A 25,891-nucleotide genomic window follows, 5' to 3' on the forward strand; every position below is an offset into this window, starting at 1 on the left:
CAAGAGGGGTGCCAAGATGTGTCAGCTGAGCAGTGTTGAGGCTGATGCAATGGTGATGCCTGAGCACAGTGATGGAGTATTGTGGTCAGGAATGACAACATTGAGACACCAAAGATTGTTACAAATTGTGGAGGTATAACACTCCATCAGAGGGATGTGTCAGCAAATGCTGGTGGGGTATTTCGATACAAAGAAGGTTTCTCAATAATATTGCTAACATTCATCTTTTTTGCTGATAAACAATGTAGTTTTGGTATAAAAGTTAATGTCAAAATTATTGAAAGATACATTACAAACTGATTAAATATCCTTAACAAACAGATCTCACGAAGATTACAGTAACATTATAATTGTTTTATTAAATCTTGATTCATAATACTTCTCAGTGAGACTAATATTGATAGATAAATAGTAAGTCACTGGTTTGGTCCTTAACCAAGTAGAACACAATGCTCTTTAATATTACAAAATACACAAGGCAAAATTACACAACAAAAACAAACTGATATATATTAGCATCTCATCTGCTAATGGTCATAAGGTAAGGCCATGACTGAATTGCACCAGGTTTCAAATTGCCTGTAAGTTTGATAATCCCAACAGCTGCTGCTCAAGCATAGCTGCATTTGGTGATCTGAATAGTTTACATTTTCCTCGATTAAATATGAGTCATATAATGATTCTGAGGACAGCTACAGTTACTGGAAGAGATAAGACACGGGATATGTAGGTATTCTAGCTTATTCCATTCAGTGATGTGTGCTGTGGAGTGGTCAAGGGTCACTTGTCATGTTCCCAAGCTAATAATTCATCAATGGTTTACAGAAGGCGAGCCTTCGATTTATGTGGCAGTGTACAGAAAAGGTTAAAAGCGATTATGCTTGTAAGCTAAGTGAGCTGATAACCTAATGGTGGATATGATACATCATAATAAGAAATGTTGAATAAAAGCCCACATTTAGAGAAACCCAATAAGTTAGAAGCATAAACGCATGGTCATAACAGAGGAAAGCTACCACATTTCGCTGTTTGAGAGCAACACAATGCCCTAGTTTCCTTAAAAAAAAAAAAACAGTTTCACTATTCACGACACTAGTGCAGAGCAATAAGGTAGGACAATGTACTAATTAGTGGATTGTGCAATTGAAACTCGAGCTATATGACTGATTCTGTTTCATTATCGTTGCTAATAATCCGGATGTCCTATGTTTGCCAAACACATTCATAAGCAGCTGCTGAGGCGACTGTCAAAGGGAAGGTGGCAATACTCAACCTTGCAACTGGTGCAATTTATGGATGGAGATATCTGTACATTTGATAGTTCTACAGATCATGCCAGTTGTACCTTAGCTGTAGTGTAATATACAGCGAGGTTGATTCCCATATGATGTAAATCATTTACTTGGGTGCTGATACGTGAACTGAATTATTAGTCAAGGTTTTCAAGAAGATTTTGGGTGGCAGTAAGTTAGGGCTCAGCTTCTAATGTAATCCTATCTGAATGATAGCGTGGAAGGTGTTAACATGCAGCTGTGTTGCGTGTGTGCTATACAAAAACAGCTGTAAAGTTTTGGTTACTTCCAAAGTAGTAGTCAGTTTTCACAATTCCCTGTGTACCGTTATTAAGTCACAACGAATTGAGTTTTGAAGTTACTAATATTGCAGTTCTAGCTCGGTGGCTATACTATGGATTTGTCACTTGGTAGACAAAAGGTGGTCATCAGTGTGAGTGAACTGCACGTGCTGGCATACTAGTATTTTGGGTTCTGAGTAACAAAGAATGTAGTCTTTTGGAGAGCTTGATCCCAGTGGGCTGCATCAGCCTGATCAGCGTTACCAATTTTGTCTTCAACACAGCCACACCCATATTAAACCAAACTCTCACCCCACAGCAGAGCATTGTTGGGACAGGATGAACCATGTATCCAGTGCAGTGAAGGAGAACTTAAGTCAACATTAAAAGGTAGAGGAGGTGGGAAACATGGACCGGTCGTTTCTGCTTGCAGCTTGCAAGTGTCATCAATCACGTGGAGGCAACTGCAACAGGTTAGCAAGGTTCAATTTCTTCGCAATGAAGATGTTGATCATCAGTATTTATAGTGTGTTGGCCGATGCTAATTGTTTTGAACCTTTGCATAAGTTTACAAGTTCATTATTCTTTCGAAAGTGAGTATTTGCAATAAGTAGAGCACTAAATTCCCAGCTAATGGCGAAGCTGGTGAAAGTGGTAGTGATAGACATTTAGCATACTTTTAGAAAGAATAGAACAACTAGTTGCCAGACTTACGGCAGAATTAACTCGACAGTCAACAATTGTGAATGATTTACCATGTTTCTGCTAATTCTATACTTATGGAGAAACCCAGAGTGGGTTTCTATTCCAATTTTTAGGGAAATGTAATGGAACTGAATCCACATTTTGGTAGTAGCCATGATATAATCTAGCATGAATATGGAGATCTTGAATTTAGGAGAACGATTACACAATAGGAGCCAGAAGGCTCACCCAATAATGATAGTCATCTCAGTGTACCATAGGAATGAATAGAGGGTTAGCTGTCGCGAAAATGGAAGAACCAGCTTCAATTGTGTGTAACAAAGATAAAGTTGAGGCTACTGGTTAAATGTATGTAATGTGTTAAAATATATAGTAAGGTGCAATAAGAAAGGATGTGAGCTAGGAAGGCAGTCGTGATCAACTGTCGAAGCTCATAACCTCCCAAGCAAACTGGCGTGTGGTGCACCACATAGGGTAGCCTTCTATGTGATGAGCTAAAAACAGGTATTCACAATAGTCACTTTTTGAAAAAGACTTGAATTATAGCTACTCAGCGACCTAACTGATCTATGCCAGTACTAATTAGATTAGACGAAAAGACGAGTTGGCACAACATGACAATATCATGTGAAAAATAGAAATACAGACACAGGAAATAGGTGACATAATGCACACAATTATGGCAGCTTACATTTAATCACAAAGGGATGTAAAAGGAATGACTGGGGCTTGTTGCTAGACGAATCCAGCGTTTTTCATCATGTCATCAGCATGTCAAAGTGTAATCAATTCTACAAGTGGTAGGAATCGATGTGTGTGTGCTGCTGCCATACAAGATTTGTGTTGTGAACCGTAGATATTTATTCTGTTGCTATAAAAGTACGTAACAGCTAAAGCAATGTGAAACCAAGTGGAAATGCTCATGAATAAGTGAGTTAAGAAAATGCCTTAAAAGAGGCAAAACATTTAAAGTTATCCTCAGTGATGCAGTGCTGGTAAGCAGTACATTAATTTTGTATGTGTACAAGACATAGGGTTGTGTTCAGCTGCATAACTGTTTATAGTTTGCGGTGTGTGAACGTAAAACGCTCTTATGTATCAGTGGAAATGAAAGGGACGCAGAAGTAACTTGTAGTAACTTGTATCAGTAGTGTCTGCTTAGTGACAGATGGGGAAGCACAGAGCAATGGAACAGATTACATGAAGCATGCTACATGTTTCCATGAACAAGAACGGTCATCATTAGACGAGTTTGCATTCACATAATCAAAATAGCAGTGCATAATTGGCAGGTAAAACACGTTACTGGAGGGACAAGTGCACAAAATTACGGGTTGGTGAGTATATGAGCATAACTCATAACATTGGTGGCGGACAAATTGGAAAGAGACTTCATTATTCATATTTTTTTTGAAGGAGAGGGCGAGACTGAAACTGATGCAGTGCTGGTGCATTAGCTGGGATCTGTTTCATAAGAGTGATTTTGTACTGCTAGGTGCCACATTCGATTCAGTGGGCGATGTAGATAATGTCCAAGGTCCCCTTTTGCACAATAAATGCAAGGCGATGAGTAGTGTAGGACAAGTAGGCTCCAGTATTATTGTAAAAACATCCTAAACAGACAGATACCTACAGGTAGACCAGTTTTCACAGTTGAAACGATGTGGAACATTATTGCCCATGTACACATAGTGCTCAAGGCAGTGTCAGTGGTAGGTAAAACATAATGAGTCAAACAACACAGTGGTGCTGGAATGAGAGAGAGAGAGTAACCCACTCGGTCCACACACCATTCAAGTGTCGAATAGCGAACATTGTGTTTCATGGTGTTTGTCTTGTGTGTGAGAGGAGGCACTACAACCATAATTGAAGCACTGTAGTTCTCAGTGCGCAAGTGAGGCATGTATGTTATTGTATGACAGCAGGATCAAAGATGGCAGAAAGACCATAGTCCAAAGACGATTCAGAAGTAAGTGCTATGACCAGATTCGTCATCTGAATCAGAGAAACAACAGTTGTTTGCACTGTTGTTGGATCATTCTCTTCAACACAGCACAACTTTATTATTATGCTTGTGATTTCAGTGGAAGGCTAAATACTGTTGTCAATGTGTGTGCTTGTAACCGAGCCATCCAGAACGTTCCTACAGTCAGTGCTGACAGATCCTCAGAATATAAATTTGTATGCTAGAAAAACAGCCAACATGTCGAAAGCAGACCTCAAACGGTTGTATTGTGATGTATTTTGGCTAGGCCTGCCTACTGACGGGAAGAAAATTCACTTTTTAGTGGATTGATGGTGTTCTAACGAAGATCTTGTGTCTACTTGCAAAGTACCTGATGGTGAAGTTGTACAAAAAGAATTGTTACCTGAAAGATGTCCAGAAAATATCCAGACTCTGGATATTTATTTTTCTACAAATCTTATGTTTGTTACGTAACAGACACAATCATTATCGAGACACAGGAGTACATTTGGCATCGTTATAGTTTTCTGGCGCTGCAGGCCTTTTCCCTGTCAGTTCAGCACTCCTCATTTCAAGAACTTCATTAAGTATTCTTTTTGTAAGGGTGAATACCTGAATGACAAACCAGGAATGTATATTGCATCAATGGATTGCTGCTGCTATTCATTGATAAACGATGAGTGTGCAAAGTATGAGGCCATCGCTTTTGTAAAATGTGCCAATTGTGAGCAGTGTTTCTGCCTGTATGTTTATTTGATGAATTGCACATTGATTGCCTTTTGTAATAGATTTTGTTTGAAGTCAGTACCAAGTCACACACATTTTACATCCCATTGTATATTGTTTCTTTTCAGTGAATTGTTCCCTCCTTTATATGGAGATATCCAAGTTCTTACCGTGCATTGATTCGTGTAAATTCTTGAAAAGGGGCATTTTAGCGACTTTTGGTGTCATGTTTCCAACGCTTTACTGATACTTTGTGGGACCTATAGCTCCTAACCGCTTGTTGTTCTGCTCCTAATGCTTCACGGGACCTATAGCTCCTAACCGCTTGTTGTTCTGCTCCTAATGCTTCACAGATTTTGTACTTGTGACACAAGCTTTCAGAAAATACACGAGTTTCTGGCGAACTGGCGTCAAAGGAGAGAAGATTTACGTGTCAGATGCCTCCTTTTTCAGGCAGAGGTGAATTACACTGCAATCTGCAAACAACCGTAAGTGACTGTAGCACATCAGATATCTAAAGCCCCAAGGGGTTCAGCATTTAATTTCTGGGTACGGGCTTGGCGACCCCAGGGTCCCTGAGCTGGGGACTGGGAAGCGCCACCAGTCCTCAGTACCATAAGCTCTGAGCGTGCTTCAACGACCACTGTAAGGCACAACAGTGGAACATTGTACGGTACAGAACTCGGGGATCTTGGCTTAACTGCCTGGGTTGCGAGGACGGTATAAACCTCTATAAAAAAAAAACTCAATCTCAAGGTGTGCTGTGCGCCGAGGAGACGCATGGCTGTTGAGGTAGAACAGTTGCTAGTGGGCGACCTCTGGGGAACCTGCCGCCCCCCAGTTGTATTAAGCCTACCCAGGTAAGCGGGGCTCTGTCTGGGTGGACATTCCTTCCCCTAGCTGCTCGTGGGACCACCATGAAACGAAATACAAATAGTGCACAAGCACAAGTCTCTAAGAAAGGAAAGTTCAATGCTTTACAGTATGACCCCCAATCATTCCCTTCCCTGTCCACACCATGGGAGGAACGGCGGCCTAAATTACCTCATGAGATGTATTCTCCTCGATTTCTGGTTTGCAGCCGAACAGATGGGGACTCATTTCTGACCACAAAGCCTCAGTTTTTTGTGGAAAATTTAGAGGACAAGTTCGGAGAAGTTGAGGGCCTGTCAAAAATGAGGTCTGGAGCAGTCTTCATACAGACAGCATCCCCAGCACAGTCACGGGCATTGCATTGATGCTGCAGTCTCCATTATGCCTCATAAGAGCCTCAATACGGTTCAGGGACTTATTTTCCATCGTGACCTGTTGTTGCAGTCTGACAACAAGCTTCGTGCAAATCTGGAACGCCGCAGTGTCCACTTTGTACGATGTGTCTTCAAGTGACTTAAAGATAGTAGGGTCGCCACCGGCGCCTTCATCTTGGCTTTCAAGGGAGACACCCTGCCCGAGAAGGTCAAGGTGATGATATATCGATGTGATGTTAAACCTTACGTCCCTCCTCCCATGTGCTGCTTTAAGTGCTGGAGGTTTGGGCATATGTCATCGAGATGTGACGCCAGCCCTACCTGTCGGGATTGTGCACATACTTCTCACCCCACGTTCCGTGTTCGCTGCCCCCTGTTTGTGTCAGCTGCAGACAGAAACATTCACCTTGCTCATCAGATTGCAAGGTTTATCACAAAGAACGGAAGATTATGGAGTATAAGACCTTGGACAGGCTCACTTACACAGAGGCTAAACGCAAGTATGACCGACTTCACCCTGTACGCATTTCATCGACGTTTGCTGCAGCAGCTTCAATGTCGCCGTCCCTGGTGACAAGTCCCCGAGCTCATCCGCTTTTTGTGGGCCCTCCAGCCCGGCTGTCTATTCCTGCCCCCCAGGTAGTTGGGGCAACACCCTCTTCTGTTGCTCCCCTGTTATCAACATCGGGAGTAACAACCCCTCCTTCTTTGGGGACTTCAGTCCCCACCTCTGCACCGGAGAAGTGCCCATCTCCTATGGCTCCCCTCGCGCGGAAGGGATCGCTTGGTGACCTCCCTTCGACGGTTACTGCCCTCCAGATGTCAGCCAGTGGCTGAAAAAGCCACCATGTGAGGGCCATAGGGCTTCCAGGTCTTCCTCAGTCCATGAGACTGGGTCGGGAAAGCCCACCCAGCCTGATAAACTGAAGGACAAACGGGACCCTACCACAAAGAAGAAAAAGCAAAAGGAGAAGGCCATAGAGACAGAAAAGGAGTTCACCATTGCACCTGAAGATGATATGGAGCATCTAGTGTCCCCTCAGGAGCTAGATGTTGCTCGACCCACAGCTCCTATGGAGCTGATCAGGCTACTTCGCAATCGGTGGCGGCAAGCGCTTCTAAGGCGTAACCTTACCCCCCCCCAGGTTCTTTCATGTCATTACAGTCGGATACCATTATCCTTCAATGAAATTGCTGTGGTTTTTTCCACCACCTTGATGAGTTGAAACAGCTTTTGTGCTGCTTCCCTGCCACTTGTCTGGCCCTACAGGAAACCTGGTTTCCTGTTCGGCGGACCCCTCCCTCTGTGGCTACCAGGTTTACTATAAGAACCGCGTAGAATACGACAGGGTGTCTGGCAGTGTCTGTGTTCTTGCCACTGTTCCTAGTGTCCCAGTGCCACTTCACACAGCTCACGAGGTTGTGGCTGTTAGAATTCGGGCAGGAACTGAGCTTACCATCTGTTCCTTCTACCTTCCCCTAGATGAGGTTGTCCCTCTTGCCGACCTAGCTGCCTTGTTTGCCCAGCTCCCCTGCCATTCCTCCTTTTGGGCGACTTTAATGCCCACCACCCTTCATGGGGTGGGGCCCAGATCTTGGGCCAGGGTAGGAACGTTGGCTCTCTTGGCACAGCAGAACATATGCCTCCTTAACACTGGTGCTCCCACATATTTTAGCTTGACTCATGGCACATACTCGGCCATTGACCTCTCTCTTAGTAGCCCAGGTCTCTTCCATACCTCAGTTGGAGGGTTCACGACAACCTCTGTGGTAGTGCCCGCTTTCCTATCCTGGTTTCTCTTCTTCAATCCCAACCCCCTGACCAGTTGCCACGATGGTCTCTTCATGGAGCTGATTGGGCAGCCTACACACTGCTACTACGGCCATTGCTCTGATTCCTGGTGACATTGATTTGGCAGTGACAAGGTCACTATGGCCATGGTTTCTGCTGCCGAGGCAACTGTCCCCTGCTCTTCAAGTACCCTAAGGAGTAAGTCAGTCCCTTGGTGGACACCAGAGATTGCAGAAGCTATGCGGGACCGCTGGCAAGCCCTGCAACGACACCGTTCTCCTGCAGGAGAACGGTGTCTCGCAGGACTTGGTTCTCAGTGTTTTTTGGTGGCGATTAATGGTCTTGTGGCTGTGGTGGGCTCATCGGTCTGTTCCTCTCTATATTCCAATGACTTTTGTCTTTATTACAGTTCCCCAAGCATCAGTGTCCCTGAACGGCGGCTGCAGGGAGCTATCTGTAAGGCACGTTTTTGGGCATCCAACCATGGTTTTCAGTTCTCAGCCTCCAAGATCCGAGCGATGCATTTCTGTCATCATCACACGGTCTACCTCCATCCAGAGCTCTACCTTGCCAATGAACTCTTTCGTATTGAGGAGAAGCATTGCTTCCTTGGCGTGCTGTTTGATACTTAGCTCAATTGGACACCTCATCTTCGCGAGCTTAAACAACGGTGCTGGCGGCACCTCAACATCATTCGCTGCCTCAGTCACACCGTTTGGGGGACTGCACGAACAACCCTCCTACAGCTCTATAAGGCCTTAGTCCAGTCCTGTCTCGACTACGGGAGTGTGGTGTAGGACTCAGTGGCACCTTCAACATTGCAGATCCTCGACCCGATTCTCCATTGTGGCGTCAGACTGGCGACAGGTGTCTTCTGCACTAGTCTGGTGACTAGCCTTCTTGTTGAAGCTTGAATCCCTCCCCTACGATTCTGCTGACTACAGCTGCTTGCGTCATACATCACCCGCATCCATGCCTTGCCCGACCACCCAAACAACAGGCTTCTTTTTCCATCTTCTGCGCTCCCCTCCCCATGACTGCGGCCTAGGTCAGGTCTCGCGATCGCAGTCCGTGTTCGTTCCCTTTTCTCGTCACTTGAGTCCTTTCCCCTTCCTCCATCCTTCCGACCCTCTTCTTCTACCCCTCCTTGGTCCCTCCCTCTCTTGCGGCTTTGCTTGGATTTGTCCTGTGACTCCAAGTCCTCTGTTCCACCTGCCAGTCTTTGTCAACAATTGTGGCTCTTCTTGCCTCGTTTCGCGATGCAGATGTAATCTACACCGATGGTTCTGTGGCCGATGGATGCACTGGGTTTGCTTTCATCCACGGCGACTACGTTGAACAGCATTCCCTGCCTTGTGGGAGCAGTGTTTTCACTGCGGAGCTGGTTGCTCTTTATCGTGCACTCACTCACCTTTCCTCCTGCCCTGGGGAGTCATTTGTCATATGCAGTGACCCCCTCAGTGGATTGCAAGCACTCAACCGGTGTTTTTCTCGGGACCTTTTGGTGCGCGGTATTCAAGATGCTGTTTTTGCTCTCGCCGAGTATGGTCGTTCAGCGACGTTTGTGTGGAGCCCGGGCCACATTGGCATTCCAGGAAACGAACGTGTAGATCGGTTGGCCAAGCAGGCCACCACTTCGTCACCCCTGGAGCTTGGTCTCATGTACAGAGACCTCCAGTCAGCCCTACATCGCAAGGTCCACGATGTCTGGAGCTCTGAATTGTCTGTCTTGAACACGCCAAATAAGCTCCGCATGCTCAAGTCATCCATGGCTGTATGGAACTCATCCTTGAGGGGCATGCGTAGGGACTCAGTTTTTCTCTGCTGTCTCCAAATTGGACAAATGTGGTCGACCCACAGCTATCTCCCTCGTCGTGAGAACCCGCCCAAGTGTCACTGTGATGCAGGGCTGACTGTGGTACCATCTTCTGATGGACTGCCGCCCCCTTTTAGCCCCCTTGCGGCAGCCCTTTAATTTACCAGCTGCACTTCCTTTAATTCTTGGTGACGATGCCTCTATAGCTAACTCAGTTTTACGTTTTATCCGTGCAGCTGGGTTTTATCACTTGCTCTAGTGTGGGTGCTCTCGCATGATTTCTCAGGCTATACCAGTGACTTTTCATTGTGACGTGGATACCAAACTAGTGTCTTTTATGGTAACAAGATGTGTTGGTACCTCTATCATCGCTTTCCAGCTGGAGGTTCTTCATTTGTAGTTGAGGGGTTGACCTTTTACCTGATCCATCAACCACTGTACTCTGTTTTACTCTAGTCAACTATTTGCTCTGCCCTTTTAAGTGTCCTCTATTTTGTGTTACTGCGATGTTCATTTTAGCTCTGTACCCCTTGGTGTTCCCTGCCTCTGGGTGCAGAGGTTACACTTTTACTGTATAGGCCTTTTACAAGTATGTCTGTTTGGAACTGGGGACTGATGACCTCGATGTTTAGCCCCCATCAAACCCCAAAACCTACCATATCTAAAAGGCAAGTGCTTAACTTTCAGTCTGTAATATCAAGTACACACTCTGAGTATCAAAATAATACAGCAGGTCACAAGAATCCATTCCTCAGTCATAGATAATGATAGTCAAATATACATTTAACTAAGAGAAACCTCAAATATGTATAAGAAAGAAAAAAAGAAACATTGCTATGGTCAGCTCCACTAATGTGTGTTGACTTGAGAATTGCCAAAGCATGTACACTCCTGGAAATTGAAATAAGAACACCGTGAATTCATTGTCCCAGGAAGGGGAAACTTTATTGACACATTCCTGGAGTCAGATACATCACATGATCACATTGACAGAACCACAGGCACATAGACACAGGCAACAGAGCATGCACAATGTCGGCACTAGTACAGTGTATATCCACCTTTCGCAGCAATGCAGGCTGCTATTCTCCCATGGAGACGATCGTAGAGATGCTGGATGTAGTCCTGTGGAACGGCTTGCCATGCCGTTTCCACCTGGCGCCTCAGTTGGACCAGCGTTCGTGCTGGACGTGCAGACCGCGTGAGACGACGCTTCATCCAGTCCCAAACATGCTCAATGGGGGACAGATCCGGAGATCTTGCTGGCCAGGGTAGTTGACTTACACCTTCTAGAGCACGTTGGGTGGCACGGGATACATGCGGACGTGCATTGTCCTGTTGGAACAGCAAGTTCCCTTGCCGGTCTAGGAATGGTAGAACGATGGGTTCGATGACGGTTTGGATGTACCGTGCACTATTCAGTGTCCCCTCGACGATCACCAGTGGTGTACGGCCAGTGTAGGAGATCGCTCCCCACACCATGATGCCGGGTGTTGGCCCTGTGTGCCTCGGTCGTATGCAGTCCTGATTGTGGCGCTCACCTGCACGGCGCCAAACACGCATACGACCATCATTGGCACCTAGGCAGAAGCGACTCTCATCGCTGAAGACGACACGTCTCCATTCGTCCCTCCATTCACGCCTGTCGCGACACCACAGGAGGCGGGCTGCACGATGTTGGGGCGTGAGCGGAAGACGGCCTAACGGTGTGCGGGACCGTAGCCCAGCTTCATGGAGACGGTTGCGAATGATCCTCGCCGATACCCCAGGAGCAACAGTGTCCCTAATTTGCTGGGAAGTGGCGGTGCGGTCCCCTACGGCACTGCGTAGGATCCTACGGTCTTGGCGTGCATCCGTGCGTCGCTGCGGTCCGGTCCCAGGTCGACGGGCACGTGCACCTTCCGCCGACCACTGGCGACAACATCGATGTACTGTGGAGACCTCACGCCCCACGTGTTGAGCAATTCGGCGGTACGTCCACCCGGCCTCCCGCATGCCCACTATACGCCCTCGCTCAAAGTCCGTCAACTGCACATACGGTTCACGTCCACGCTGTCGCGGCATGCTACCAGTGTTAAAGACTGCGATGGAGCTCCGTATGCCACGGCAAACTGGCTGACACTGACGGCGGCGGTGCACAAATGCTGCGCAGCTAGCGCCATTTGACGACCAACACCGCGGTTCCTGGTGTGTCCGCTGTGCCGTGCGTGTGATCATTGCTTGTACAGCCCTCTCGCAGTGTCCGGAGCAAGTATGGTGGGTCTGACACACCGGTGTCAATGTGTTCTTTTTTCCATTTCCAGGAGTGTACATACCAGTGTGGGTGATGTAGAATAGTGTAGCAACAATAGGTTAGGAGTAGGTGTAGTTGGCGGTAGATGGCAAACAATGGGTTCTTCGAAGGCTGCCAGTAACATATCTAGTAATGTAAGATGAAAGTTACACACTTGGAACTTGAAGTAATTTAACTCATTTTACGTTATTTTATAAATTCCTTCTTAGTTTTCAAATGTTATATTTTATTTCTGCATTAATATTACGTATGATTGCTGTTAACATGATTTATTACTACATGCATAAATGAAACATTGTATGTCAGTATGGTTAGCAAATATGTACAACCTGTTTTGACTTTTAGGATAAGAGATCTAAAATTCGTTGCAATAAATTTAATTTAATTTAATTGCTTGAAATATTACTGCATCTTGTAATGCATCAACATATTCGACATACTTACATTTGTCACCTAACAGCTTTAACCTCCCTACTTAGCAGAATTCCGTGTGGCCAACTGCAAGCATGCTGCATATCGCTAACATGCTGTAAGAAAGTGGTAACATTTCCATTCATTTTTCCTGAAAAAGTAGGTATAAAGGAGGCTGCAGGGAAGCTGCTTGCAGTGGTTGCTTCAGATGCTGCAGAAGTAGCTGTAAGGTATCCCAAAAACATTTTGCAGTGTTACAGGCTTTGTGCTCAGTTTCTTGCCTTCGCACATATTCTTCACAGTTTTCCTGTACATCTAATTTCAAGATAAGTGTATTATCTTCTTCACCTGTCATTCCCAGCAGCGGCTACTTCGGTCACTCTTGCACTCGAATCGCTCCAGAATGAGTATAGGGGTTGGTTATAAAATACGAAAGAACAGTTACTTAAAACCACGTAACTTTGACAAAAAAGGTGACGAAATATCCTCGCAGAGAAACAGCGAAGCAGCGGCAGAGTGTAAGTATGCGTGTCTAGTGGGACTTAACTTAAGTTTTCGACAGGGAAGTGTGCACCGGTGGTTACGATGACTACGGCGACATCGACGTCAATAACGGCACGTCGACGGCAGGGACGATGAGCAGGACTCTTGGAAACGTGCAACGACCCACGGTGTTCGAGGAACACTCGTTAAATGAAGGGGTAACATTGGCAACGGTGGGTCGGGGGGGACTAGCATCCACATTGATGTGGCGGCAGTGCGGCCTAGAGAATGTGTCCTCGTGGAAAAGGTGCCGTTAGTGGCTGGAACGTTGGGGAGTAGCGGCAGACACAAGTTCTGAGTGGCATATGTAGACATATCTGAACGACTAGAAAGGTTAGGAGAACGACTTACTGTGTAGTCTGGCTGAGCCTACCACGTGTCTATGACAGTGTAGCGTTGTTATGGGCTAACGATGTGCAGCATGCAGGAGGCTCCGTAACATGGACATAAAGAAGCGGCATCCGTTAGTTCGAATCCCATGGCTCACACCCATATACAGGAATTGGTGATGGCAAGGCAATTTTAGGATGTGGGTGTGAGGGAATGACGAAAATTGAGGGAACTGTTCCGAAGAGACCAATGCAGTGTGATTCAAAACAACTGTCTGGTGTTTATTTCTGAAATTTACCTCTAACGGATACAAGTGGTACAGAGGAGGCCGTTAACGAACTGACAGGCTTATGGTCAAAGACAAGGACGAGTGATCCAGACAAAGGCTAGCTGCCAAGAGCGAGTCAGATCAGCCCCCACGTGACCATTCACACAACTCTCTGTTTGGTTGCTGGAGGGTTTTCTAGAAGAGTTCCCATGTCAGTAATGCTTCAACTAAGCACCGTCTCGTCAGCATCCTCAGTGTCAGAATGATATGCATGTGGACCAAGTATGGGCTTGTGATGATATCCAGTGATATTTGGTACCAAACCAGCAGCCCCTGCCTAAGCAGTCTCTGCAGTGAAACACATTTTGGCTGCATAAAGAACGAAACTTCGAAATATTTTATTTTTATTAAAATAAATTCTTGCCCACTCAATTCATCTGTCCACTAAGTACACCATAAACAAACTTCCAGTGGTCACAGCTTAAAGTTGTCATGAACATGTGCCCATATAATGTGAAGTAACCAAACTTTGACACGCTGACGTTAGAAAAAGAGTTGGTACAAAATCTCCTGCACCCACAGCCATCAGACCATCCATGATGTGTCCCCTTTATGTAAAGATTCTGACTTATGAATGCTGGATAGACGCTCATCCAGAACACCATACCAGCCGCAAACAAATGTTGAAATGCAATATGATGGGCTGAAATGTTGTGTAAGTGAGTCAACAGTTGGTGCCATCGCGTGGGTAAACTCAACACTATGGGAAAAGCATTCTGACTATGTATTATAGACACAGTATAAAATTCCAATGCTTTCTCATCACGTGTATTATCCCACACCAATACAGAGCAGAGCCCCAGGGACACAACAGATGGCAGAAGCAAGTGTAAAAATATGGTAACATAAATCTGAATGCTGAATAATGGCACTTCTTATCCTGTATAGGCAGTGTGGGTTTATCCACTGGGATGCAATAGTCTAAAAACAGGGTATTCAATTATTATACATGCTATAATGCCTTAATTTAGTTTGTTTGTCAAGGGCTTTCTTCAGTTTCTCTCAAGACGTTAGGCATTAGACCTTTAGGCTGCATATGTATGTTTTCTTTCCTAATGTCCTGAAAGCTTTGATTGTTAAATGCTAAATACGGAGATAGAACTGAAAAGATTATTCACTGCAGTGTGCTCCATATATATGATATGGAAGCTTCTTCCTATTTGGCCTACATATTTGCAATCACACTATAGGCAATCAATCTGGTAAACACCTATATTACCATAGGCTGAACTGCTCAGTCTTCGTGTATGAACTGTTGTCCATTGTTCTTGGGGATAAAACATGAAGGAATGACATTTAAGGCTTTGTCACCTATGTATCTTACACAAGATTGGTCCATAATACGTTAGTCTACAATGTTTTTTCTTATTACACTAACGATAACCAAAAGATAGTTAAAATTATAAACAAGAAGTTGGATGGGGGTGGGACCCTCTGCATTCGGGCAGATAGGGGTATAACCACTATTGTGCTGTCTGAAATTGAGTATAAACAGAAAGTGAAAGCTATTATTGTGGGTAATGATATACGCCTGGTTCATTGTGGTCTTATTGGCAGATACACAGAGCAAATCAAAAAAGTACTTAAACACACCCAACTGGTATTTGATCTGTGCCACCACCCTAAGGGAGATATTCAAGATGCTTAAACAGTAACCCCTTCAAGAGCTATTATTAACACCACTGAGAGTCTGGCATGTCAGTTGGCTAGGTATCTGAAAGATATCCTTAAATGAGGACTTTTTTTCGGAATCGAATATAGTTACAGACCAGAAGCAAGTTATTGAGCATCTGCAGATACTGAACGTACCAAAAGGAGCGGTACTAGCGTACTTTGATATGGGAAGTATGTATTTCAACACCCCAACTCATGGAGTTCTTGACATCATAGATAACCTCCAGTCTTGAGTAATCTCAAGTATAGCTAAAAGATTGTGCTGTTAAATATTGCCTCAGAATTATTTATGTGAAAACTCTTAAATCTTTTTAAGTAAAACAAACTATGTTAACATTCTACATCTTTATCATTCATGTCTACATATTTATTTCTGGACCTAGTCACCCTGGTGATAAACACATATCTCTCACAAGAGACCAATATGGAGGAGGAGGAGGATATTAGTGTTTAACGTCCCGTCGACAACGAGGTCATTAGAGACGGAGCGCAAGCTCGGGTGAGGGAAGGATGGGGAAGGAAATCGGCCGTGCCCTTTCAAAGGAACCATCCCGGCATTTGCCTGAAGCGATTTAGGGAAATCACGGAAAACCTAAATCAGGATGGCCGGCGACGGGATTGAACCGTCGTCCTCCCGAATGCGAGTCCAGTGTGCTAACCACTGCGCCACCTCGCTCGGTGACCAATATGTTGATGTCATCAGCGCAGTATGTTATACTTCGTTGACAGATACATGGACCCACCTCTGCTTGCACCCCTTCATCACTAACAAACTGACGCCCTCGAAGGCTTGTTTTCAGTTTTGGAAACCGATGAAAATCATTTGGGGCTAAGTCGGTACTGTGTGGAGGATGACTAATGATAGTGATCGTGAGGCGTCGGATTGTTCTAGATGCCACAGAGCTTGTGTGTGGTCTGGTATTGTCACGCAGAAGGAGAGGGTGCCCAATGCATGGGAAAACTCTTGGAATTTGTGCTATTTGTTTTCTGAGGGATTCTCACGCCCTAACTAACTTATATTACACATTTTCACGTTACAATTACAATTAGAAACCCCATAGTTACAGAGGGTTGCAACTTGCGTCAGGAAAGCAGGAAGTGGACCGAGTACTATGCATGACATGTAAAATTTCATCTGATATTGAGAACAGAATAAGAAATTTGAAGGCATTACTTTTCAAGGCACCCCTTGCATTACTGAACTAATGAAACTATAACTGGCAGGCCTGAAGTTTAATTATTTCTAATTGGAGAACATGTTTACGCTAGTAAGTTAGTACACTGAGTGCACTAGGCATGTTTTTAATATGCAACCTTTTTTTACAAATTTTATACACTGTTTTTTATGAAATTTGTAAAAAAACATCTGCCAGTTAAAAATATGCCCAGCTCACTCAACATACCCACTTACTGGTATATATAAAAATCCAAGCCTATTCTGAGTGCACTAGAATTGAAATAAAATGAAGCTCAATATAATCAATATAATGAGCTTTTTACTTTTTTTTCTGATCGTCACTGTTGGACTGTGATTTGGATGGTGTCATCCACCCATCTTCTGTCAGCAGATGTTCTCATTTTCATCCAGATGGGTTTGAGTGATGGATGGTGATAGCAAATACCCATAGTATAGGCCAGCTGAACCAATCCTATAGCTGTTCAACTATGGAAGGAAAAAATGTTCCCACATAATATATATCGTTGGAATTTGAGGAATGAAGTTGACTTCAGAACAAAGATGAGACATCTATTAGTGGTTTGCTGAACCAGCTCCATCTACTAAAGCCATCCAGGAAACTTATTTGATAGTACAGTTCAACTTCATACTACGCCAGATAGCGATAAGAACTTCGATCAGCTGCGAGGCACTTTAGAGGCATGATCTATGCAATATCTCCCACCAGCTGACCTGCTGAATAGATCGATTTTTGTCAATTCCTCAGTCAAACACTAACCGATTTTCAAAATTAAAAAAACCTAACATAATATATATGGAAAGGGCTATCCAGAAAAATAATAATGACTAAAATTCAATATCATTAGATATGCAAATTTCAGTTTAAAAGTTTTCAGCAGTTATTCTGTGTTGAGAATTTCATGTCAAATTTTTCTTACATACACGAGTATATACAGAAGTGTCTTTGGTACCTTATCATTAAAGGTACCCACCTATTCCGTCGTTGTGTTTCGACTTGCAACGATATTTTTTCTGTGTGTCATGTTATTCATATATACAGAATAATTTTTTATGATATAATAGGGATTTACATCAACATTTTCTTTCAAATGAGAAACTCGTTTAAAATCGAGAAAAGCATCATAAGCTTCCAAATATTTAATATAGATTACTCAGCTTTACGTGATCATATTGAGATGAATCAGTCACCTTGTTATTTTTTCGATTAGGTTGATAAAACAACAAAAATAAATTTAATATATCAGATTATAGTTGTACCGATTCGTGAGATACAGCTCGAAATATATCTTCCCCCTTAATCCTTCTACCTAGTCTGAGTAGTTCGTAGAAAGAAATTGGAATTTTTAGGATTCTTCAGACTATTTTTTCGTTGTTCAAGCTCATAATTTGTTTCATATTTAGCAACAGGTACACAGATGTTCTCATTTTCATCCAGATGGGTTTGAGTGGTGGATGGCGATAACAAATACCGATAGTACAGGCCAGCTGAACCAATCCTATAGCTGTTCAACTATGCAAGGAAAAAATGCTTCCAAATCATATATATATCGTTAGATATACCTTCTTTTGCAAGTGTCTCTTTTATTTCTACTTCAGCATCATTGTAACTGAGAAGAGAAAGTTCAGCAGTGGAACTACACATAAAAGTTACAGTAAGATCCCTTCCCAAAAAAATTATTTATAGTCCCTTAGGAAACCACCAAGCATATTCAGTGAATAAAGCACTTCATTTTTCTTACACTTTACTTTATGTGGCGCGTGCCCCCAGACTCCAACCACGTGCTGATGTAGTCGACGCCGTAGAGCTCCTACTGCCACAGCTCTCGCGGCAGAGTAGACACACGATGCGATATAACGTCAGTCCCCGTAGATTAACGGGAGAAAAAAACCTGAAAAACTTCCGAAAAGGCGTTCCTCGCGTAGTCGTATCTCAATTACAAGTCCGCAGCGTTTCCACTTATGCGAACTCATATAATTGATGCTTTTTGTTATTAATATTGTATTGTTAATTGCCCGGATTTGCAGTAGTTATTAATTCTCCTCTCGTTCGCATAGCACACACCACTGATGGCGAGGAAATATTTTAGTTAACAGTTTTTTCTTACGCTGTTGTCTCGTTGCTATGGAATTGTTGTGCTGGCATGCAGCGAGATCCAGAGATACTCTTTGATTCAGTCCTTGTAAGATTGCGTCGTAATAAGAAAATATTTTAAAGTTCACTTCTCAACTAATGACGTGAATATTTGCACTTCAATGAAATAGTCTTTCATGAATAGTCGTTGATTTAGTCATTTATCAGACTATTTAATGATATAGTCCAAACCGGGTATTTAACTGGTAATGAACAGTTTATTGTTATTTTGTCACTAAATACTTATAACTCCCGCTCCACACGCACACAGAATACTTTAGTTAAGTCAGTCCGATTGAGTTATAATTTCTTGGCAATTTCCACAACTCAACACTTCAGAGTAATTGTTTTATCTTCATGATGTTGTGTACTTGGGTCCTACTCAAGACTAATTGCGTGTATTCTTTCATAGAATGTTCACTTCTCCTTAAGTCCAACTAATTTAAAGTCAAGTCCAATGTTCACTAATTCCGTTATTAGATTTCAAATAACACATAGTGCACGGTTTAATTAGTCTATCTGTTCCTGTCTCAGTTCATAAAATCAATTTCTTAAGTCGTGAATCCCGTCATGCAACAAACACTTCTACACTCGAAAACAATCTCGTCATGATTCGCAGTCTCAATAATTCAGATCAGAACTGCTCTTGTATGTCCGCACTGGATGATTTCTAGCAAACGACTTCTTCTGTGGAAGAGCATTGTAGGTGCTTTGAATTTCTTCGTTGCACTTACAACTCTGAGCTCTGAGCACTATGGGACTTAACATCTATGGTCATCAGTCCTTACAACTCTCTTCCCCATAAAACTTATGTCTGATGACATTACTTTGGACTTAACTTTTGAGATATTAATTTCACATTTGTCACATGGATATTTGTCCATTGCTGAAACACGATGTTTCTTCTCTCTTTCGCTAACAAATATGCTCATTGGTGTACAATGTAGTCGTTGACAAAACTCTTTCATGTTAGCTCATCGACAAAGATGTCGTAACTGCCAAGATAATTTTCCCTACTTCATGTTCCTTCTTAATTGACTTTAAGGTGATCGTTGGGGCGTTACATTTACCATTATTAAGTGTATATCCTTCCATACTTATTTTATCATTAAGAGATGAAGTCAAATTCAATAAAACTGATGATGCAATAAAATGATGCTCTGTTTAGACATCACATTATTTCCTTTCTTTATGGCTATAAAATCAGATAGCTTTGTCACATAATTATCGATTAACTTTTTATGTTTGTCATCTTAAGTTGGGTAACCCATACCAGCAGCTTCAGTAACACTGAAACCTAGGTACATCTGTGTATGATTAGGCTGAATCCATGAATCTCTTATATTTATAATAATTTATCTAACCTTGTTTTGAATATTAAGATTATTTTTTGATTTACCATTCACAGTGAATTTTGTTTGTTATTTGTTAAAGATAAAAATTTATTATGCCATTTCTAAAATAGCTATCATAGTACCACTAGTGAACTCAATCAGTATGTCATTTTTATTAGTTACAATTACTTCTAATTCCTGTGTGCACTCAAAAATTGGAATATATATAGTATAATGTGGTTCTTGAATTACACGTCCACTAAAGTCGGCATTAGGCTTGAATGAAGCAATAATATAAGTTTCTTAGTGAAAATGATCAGCATGATTCACAAACAATCCATCAGATAGTTAAAATTTATGTTGATTAACTCAAATGGAATAAATTTACGAACATCATTAGAAACAGCTTTTCATTAGCTTCCTTAATCGGTTGCTAAATCCAAGCACATTTCCAATACTATCATTTATATCTATATATAATTTAACATCACTCTCAATAATAATTCTGTTTAAAATTTCATCTGCTTTAATTTGAGTATTTGGCCTTCTGAAATGAATAAATTTTCCCAAGCTTTCAATCTACACTGACCAACAAGAATTTCTATCGTTTCCCCCTCACAATATAAATTATTACTTTTTGTGTTATATTTGGAGTTAAAAATGTTGTATAAAATCCAACTAGTGCAACACAGCTATGATTTTCTGTTATAGGTACAGTGAATCTTTTTTCAAGAGCAGATGATTTTCCAAAATGGTTCAAATGGCTCTGAGCACTATGGGACTTAACATCTGATGTCACCAGTCCCCTAGAACTTAGAACTACTTCAACCTAACTAACCTAAGGACATCACACAAATCCATGCCCAGGGCAGGATTCGAACCTGTGACTATAGCAATTGCACAGTTCCGGACTGAAGCACCTTGAACCTTTGGCAACCTCAGCCGGTGGTTTTTCACTCAACTGAAATAGGTGACTTATTTAATAGTAATAAAAATTCATTTAGTTAAATGAAATTAGATTGGAAACCCAAAATAAGAATTCCAGAGAAGAAATCAAAAAATAAAATAGTAAGCTTTAACCTAATTCTGTTTGATGTGCTATAATAGGTCCAAGGGTTTGTGGAAAAATAACATTAATGGTTAACAGTTATATTCTAGCCCCAGCGTGGTTAAACTGAAATAAGATAAGTCACTTGTATGTTTATTCAAGAACTTTAGATGAACCAAAGTATTAAGAATTTATAAGAATATGTAAGCAGGTTGAAGATAAAAATAATGAGAAGATTACTACGTTTATTGAAAACAATGATGAAATTGTACCACTTGATAGATGCCAAGTTAATTCACATGTCGTATTGGGTAATTTCATTCTTGAAGATTAAAACGTAGTTAGAGAATATTTTCTTAGAGGAAGTCATAAACGAATAGATTTTTTTCCATTTAGCTCAGACATATTCAAAAATGTCACCACAGTCAGTATGAGGTAACAATAATTTTTTTTAAAATATGTTGGACAAGGTGATACATATTTAAACCATATCTACCACGAGTTTGTTGGTGGTGATTTAAAATTTGATAGTTTAAAAAGTTGTTGTAAATGTTTTGTATCTTTTTTTATAAATGATGTGTGCTGGGGAACATAATGAAGGGAAATATAGATATTGTATATAAGTTTTCCTAACCTAGATTTTTCATCCAACTTTAATGAGTACTTTAAATATAATATTGCACATCTGTTTGGCTATAGTGATGGTATTTTACTTTAACATATATATGAATTTAATGAAGCTCTTGGTTATTGAAGAAAAATTAGAAAAAGTTGGTCAACATTATACTAATTGTTCATGGACTAGTAAAGAAGCTAAATGTGGACCGAGATACTGTGGTTGCTGTAAAAGCAGACTGAATTATCTCATCAATTGTTATGAATCCATACACGAAAATTCATTAAACTTTTTTATCATTAGTAAATGTTTCCTAAGAATGACCCAGAGCTTGTTAAAAATCTAAATGAAACAGAAAAAATTGATGAATTGATAGAAGCGTTCAAGTTTTCACAAAACGAACCAACAACAAACAACAACAATATGAAAACTGGTATTGATGGAATCGAAAAAGTTAAAGAAGGACTTAAATGATTAGGCTATTGAAGACAATATTGAGGTTGAGAAAAAAAGGTTCCATATCATCATACACATTTAGAAGAATATGAAACTCTAAAGTAAGTGCATAGTATGAATGGTATGATGATCATCCTAATATGTATTTATTGACATAATATTGAGAAGAGCTTTAAGATAGATAAAAAATAGCTCAAATTGAAGGTGAAATTAAAAAAATAATTTATAAGCAAAATTTGAGGGAGATAAGTTAATGACCAATGGAAAGGAATATGAAGATACAGATGGATTAATCGATCTGTTGACTAAGGAACACATTACTATAGAATTTGGTGAAAAATTTGATGGTGATGATTTGTCAAATTATAGCGATATATTATATAACTCAAATGCATTGTATTCTGAAAAGAATCTCAATAAAATAAAATCAACTAGGGGTATTAAACACAATAGATCGATAAAACAAATTGTACTTGAATCCTTCCGAATATTAAGATGATTCCAATCAAATGCAGAGTATTCAGAACCAGAAGCTTTTCCCAGAACAGAAGTAAATTTAAACTCGAGTGAAGATGAAAAACTAGATGAAGGTTTAGTAAAATAAAGGTTTAATAAAGGAATATGCAGAAGAACCAATATTTGGATCAACGTTGTTAGAGATTTATTCGATAGCTTAGCAGTTATTTATGGAGAAGAATTAGCTGGAAATAAAAATTATGATAATGAAAAAGTGGAAATAACACAAATGTTAACAAACAAATTTAGTGTTTTTATTGTCAACAGTCCAAAAGGAATTCTATATTTGATTAGATTTTTGAATAACTTGCCACACACGTTTTGGAAAAATGAAAAATATGGAAATGTTTTAGTTAACACAGTAATTAATTGATTACCTTTTGAAATGCACCTACCTGGCTGCTATTTTTTTGATACAGTGACCAAATCAGTTGACAGACTAGCTAGAGCAGATCAGGGAATAAATCTACTATAGCTTGCAAACCAGATGATACTGTATCTAGACATTATAAAGATTTATAAAAAAGACACAAAGCAGATAAAGAACTTTAACCAGCTGTGAAAGCGGGAATGCATGCTTCTGATGCAACAACTGCAGAAAAATTAGCCATTGCACCAGTTAGAAGAATAATGTTTGGGAAGAGAAAAGTGGGTATGGTTTTAGATATGATGCCAGTTGTAGCAGTGTTTAGACTGTGCCTCGATGATAATGGTTGGTTACTGTAAAAATTGTTAATCTTCATAATAAATTATATTAATGAATAACTTCACCATCCTTTTACTTTACCAACTTATAGCAAAAGCAAACCAAAATCGATTAAAATTAAACTCAATAGTTAAAAATAAATTAGTATTGATAAATTTTTAGCTGATACACAAAAGGCAATGAGAGGTAAAAACTAGTGGTATTTTACTCATAACATTGGGTATTGTGAAAAATTATTGAATACACAACAAAAAGGAAAGACGTTTTAGGAGTAACAAAACAGGAAGGAGGATTTCTTCCTTTATTTTGGCAGCATTACCATATCTAGCAATTATTGATTCACTAGCAGGTGGGCAGCTGGTATTGCAAAAGCAAATTATGGACATGGAGAAATGTGATGCAGAATTAAAAGAACCTAAAAGACATAATTTAGCAATGGGGAAGAAAGCTGGCACTAGAATAAAAGAACAAAACATAATTCATATGCATCTTGATGTATTAAGTAATTCTGATACAGAAAAACTTAATAAACGATTAAAAATCTAATACTTTCATGGTGTTTTATGATTGATGAATTACGTAATCATCTTAGAAAATATGAAGCTAGAATAGTTGAATTACATATGTCATATCACGCTGGCTCACAATGGACCTGATTAAAAAATTTGTGTTTGATTCATTTGGATGAAATATTCTATAGAAGTTCTTGAATGTCTTGGCTCAAGTGAGTTGTATGATAATAAACAACGAATACATACTTTTAATTAAGTAATTTGTGGCCATATGCGTATATTTATTATAAAATTGATGTTAGATAATTATAAGTTTAATGAAATTTTGAAATTAGTAATTTGACATTTTTGGAAATAAGCTAAACATGTAGAGTACTGTAAAAAATAAACTCAAATATCAATGTAAAATCTGAGTAACTCGAATCTTATGAATCAAAAATAGAAAAAAATACTTAATGAATTAACTAATGTTGGTCCAAAATAGATAACTTAATTAAACAGTTTCAGAAAGAATTAATGAAAGTCTATAAATCTACTAAAAGTTATATTGATTTTGAAGGTAGAAGATTAGTAAACTTAAAAAGATCCTGCATATTTTTTATAGTGCAGTTACTGAAGAATACTTAGAAAATGAACTAGTCAATCTTGTTAGCAATGCTCACCACTCATGTATTTTAACACAATTCAGTAATTATGTCACTACAGAATGTCTTAATAAAAAGTTATGCAGATTCATACCACTGTAACATATCTCGAGAAAAAGGTGAAAAGCATGTGATAGCTCTTACATTTGCTTTTGATAGGTTCAATAAAAATATATTAGTCAACATACTACAAAATACATCAGATAATAAACAAGTAATTGGATTTACTTTTATGACTGGGGATGAACAAGAAATCTCCGATTTCGAATATGATTTCATGCTTTAAAGTATTACTGTGTTGGTAAGAATATAAACAACAGTGTGAAATTTGATCATTTTGATGTCACAGTAAATGTAGCTGATTATCTAATGAAGTAAATAATAGTAATTAATCAGCAAATTTCTAACTGTAATGATAAAAGATATAGTTGCAACTGTACCAGTAGATGTAAAGTTAATTATATTTGGTGAAATAATTTAAAATCTACAAACTCTTTATTTATGTAAATGGATAACCAAATCTGGTGCTTAAAGTACAGAAAATTTAGTGAAACACGTAATCCTCACAGAGTAATGTCAAAAAATGTAAGACAAACAATTGTACGTCTTCGCACAGTATATAAAACCAAAGGGTATATTTGTTAAAAAAATTTGTAAGTGAAGGGATGGGTGGATCACCTGGACCTGAAATTATTAATGAATTACATAAACTGATGAGAAAAAAATTTAAAAGGAGACATGTGGTTCTTTTGGCATAGATGACTTATTATTTCAAGTTAATATAGTAGAAATCGATTACGCTAAATTGAAAAAATTTCAAAAATAACTGAAGGATATAAACGTTTTTTGACATTTTCAAATTAGCCTAGGGCTATTCCAGTGACAGATAAAACTAGTAAAAATGTTGCTGATGCTTTCGAAAAAAATATTTAGAGAGAAAAGTCCTAGAAAGTTACAAACAGATTGTAGCAAGAAATTGTGTAATAAAGACTTTCTGCACCTTGTGAAAAAATATAATATTAATCATTAGTCAACTTTTAGTGAATTAAAATGTCTGTAATAGAAAGATTTAATAGAATGCTTAAAGGAAAGATGTGGAACAATTTCACTTACAAGGAAATTAATTATAAATGGAAGAACTAGTTGAAAATTTGGTTGATGACAACAATAATACAAAACATTCAACATTGAAAATGAAGCCAATACAAGTTAATAATCAAAATTATAAGTCAGCTGTCATTGTATCTAAAGCTAAACCTAAATATAAAGTTGGCAATAAATTAGTACACTTAAAGGAAAAAATGGAAATGTCATCATTGGCCAGGA

Source organism: Schistocerca piceifrons, chromosome 11, assembly GCF_021461385.2.
Source record: "Schistocerca piceifrons isolate TAMUIC-IGC-003096 chromosome 11, iqSchPice1.1, whole genome shotgun sequence".
NCBI classification, from domain to species: Eukaryota; Metazoa; Arthropoda; class Insecta; order Orthoptera; family Acrididae; genus Schistocerca; species Schistocerca piceifrons.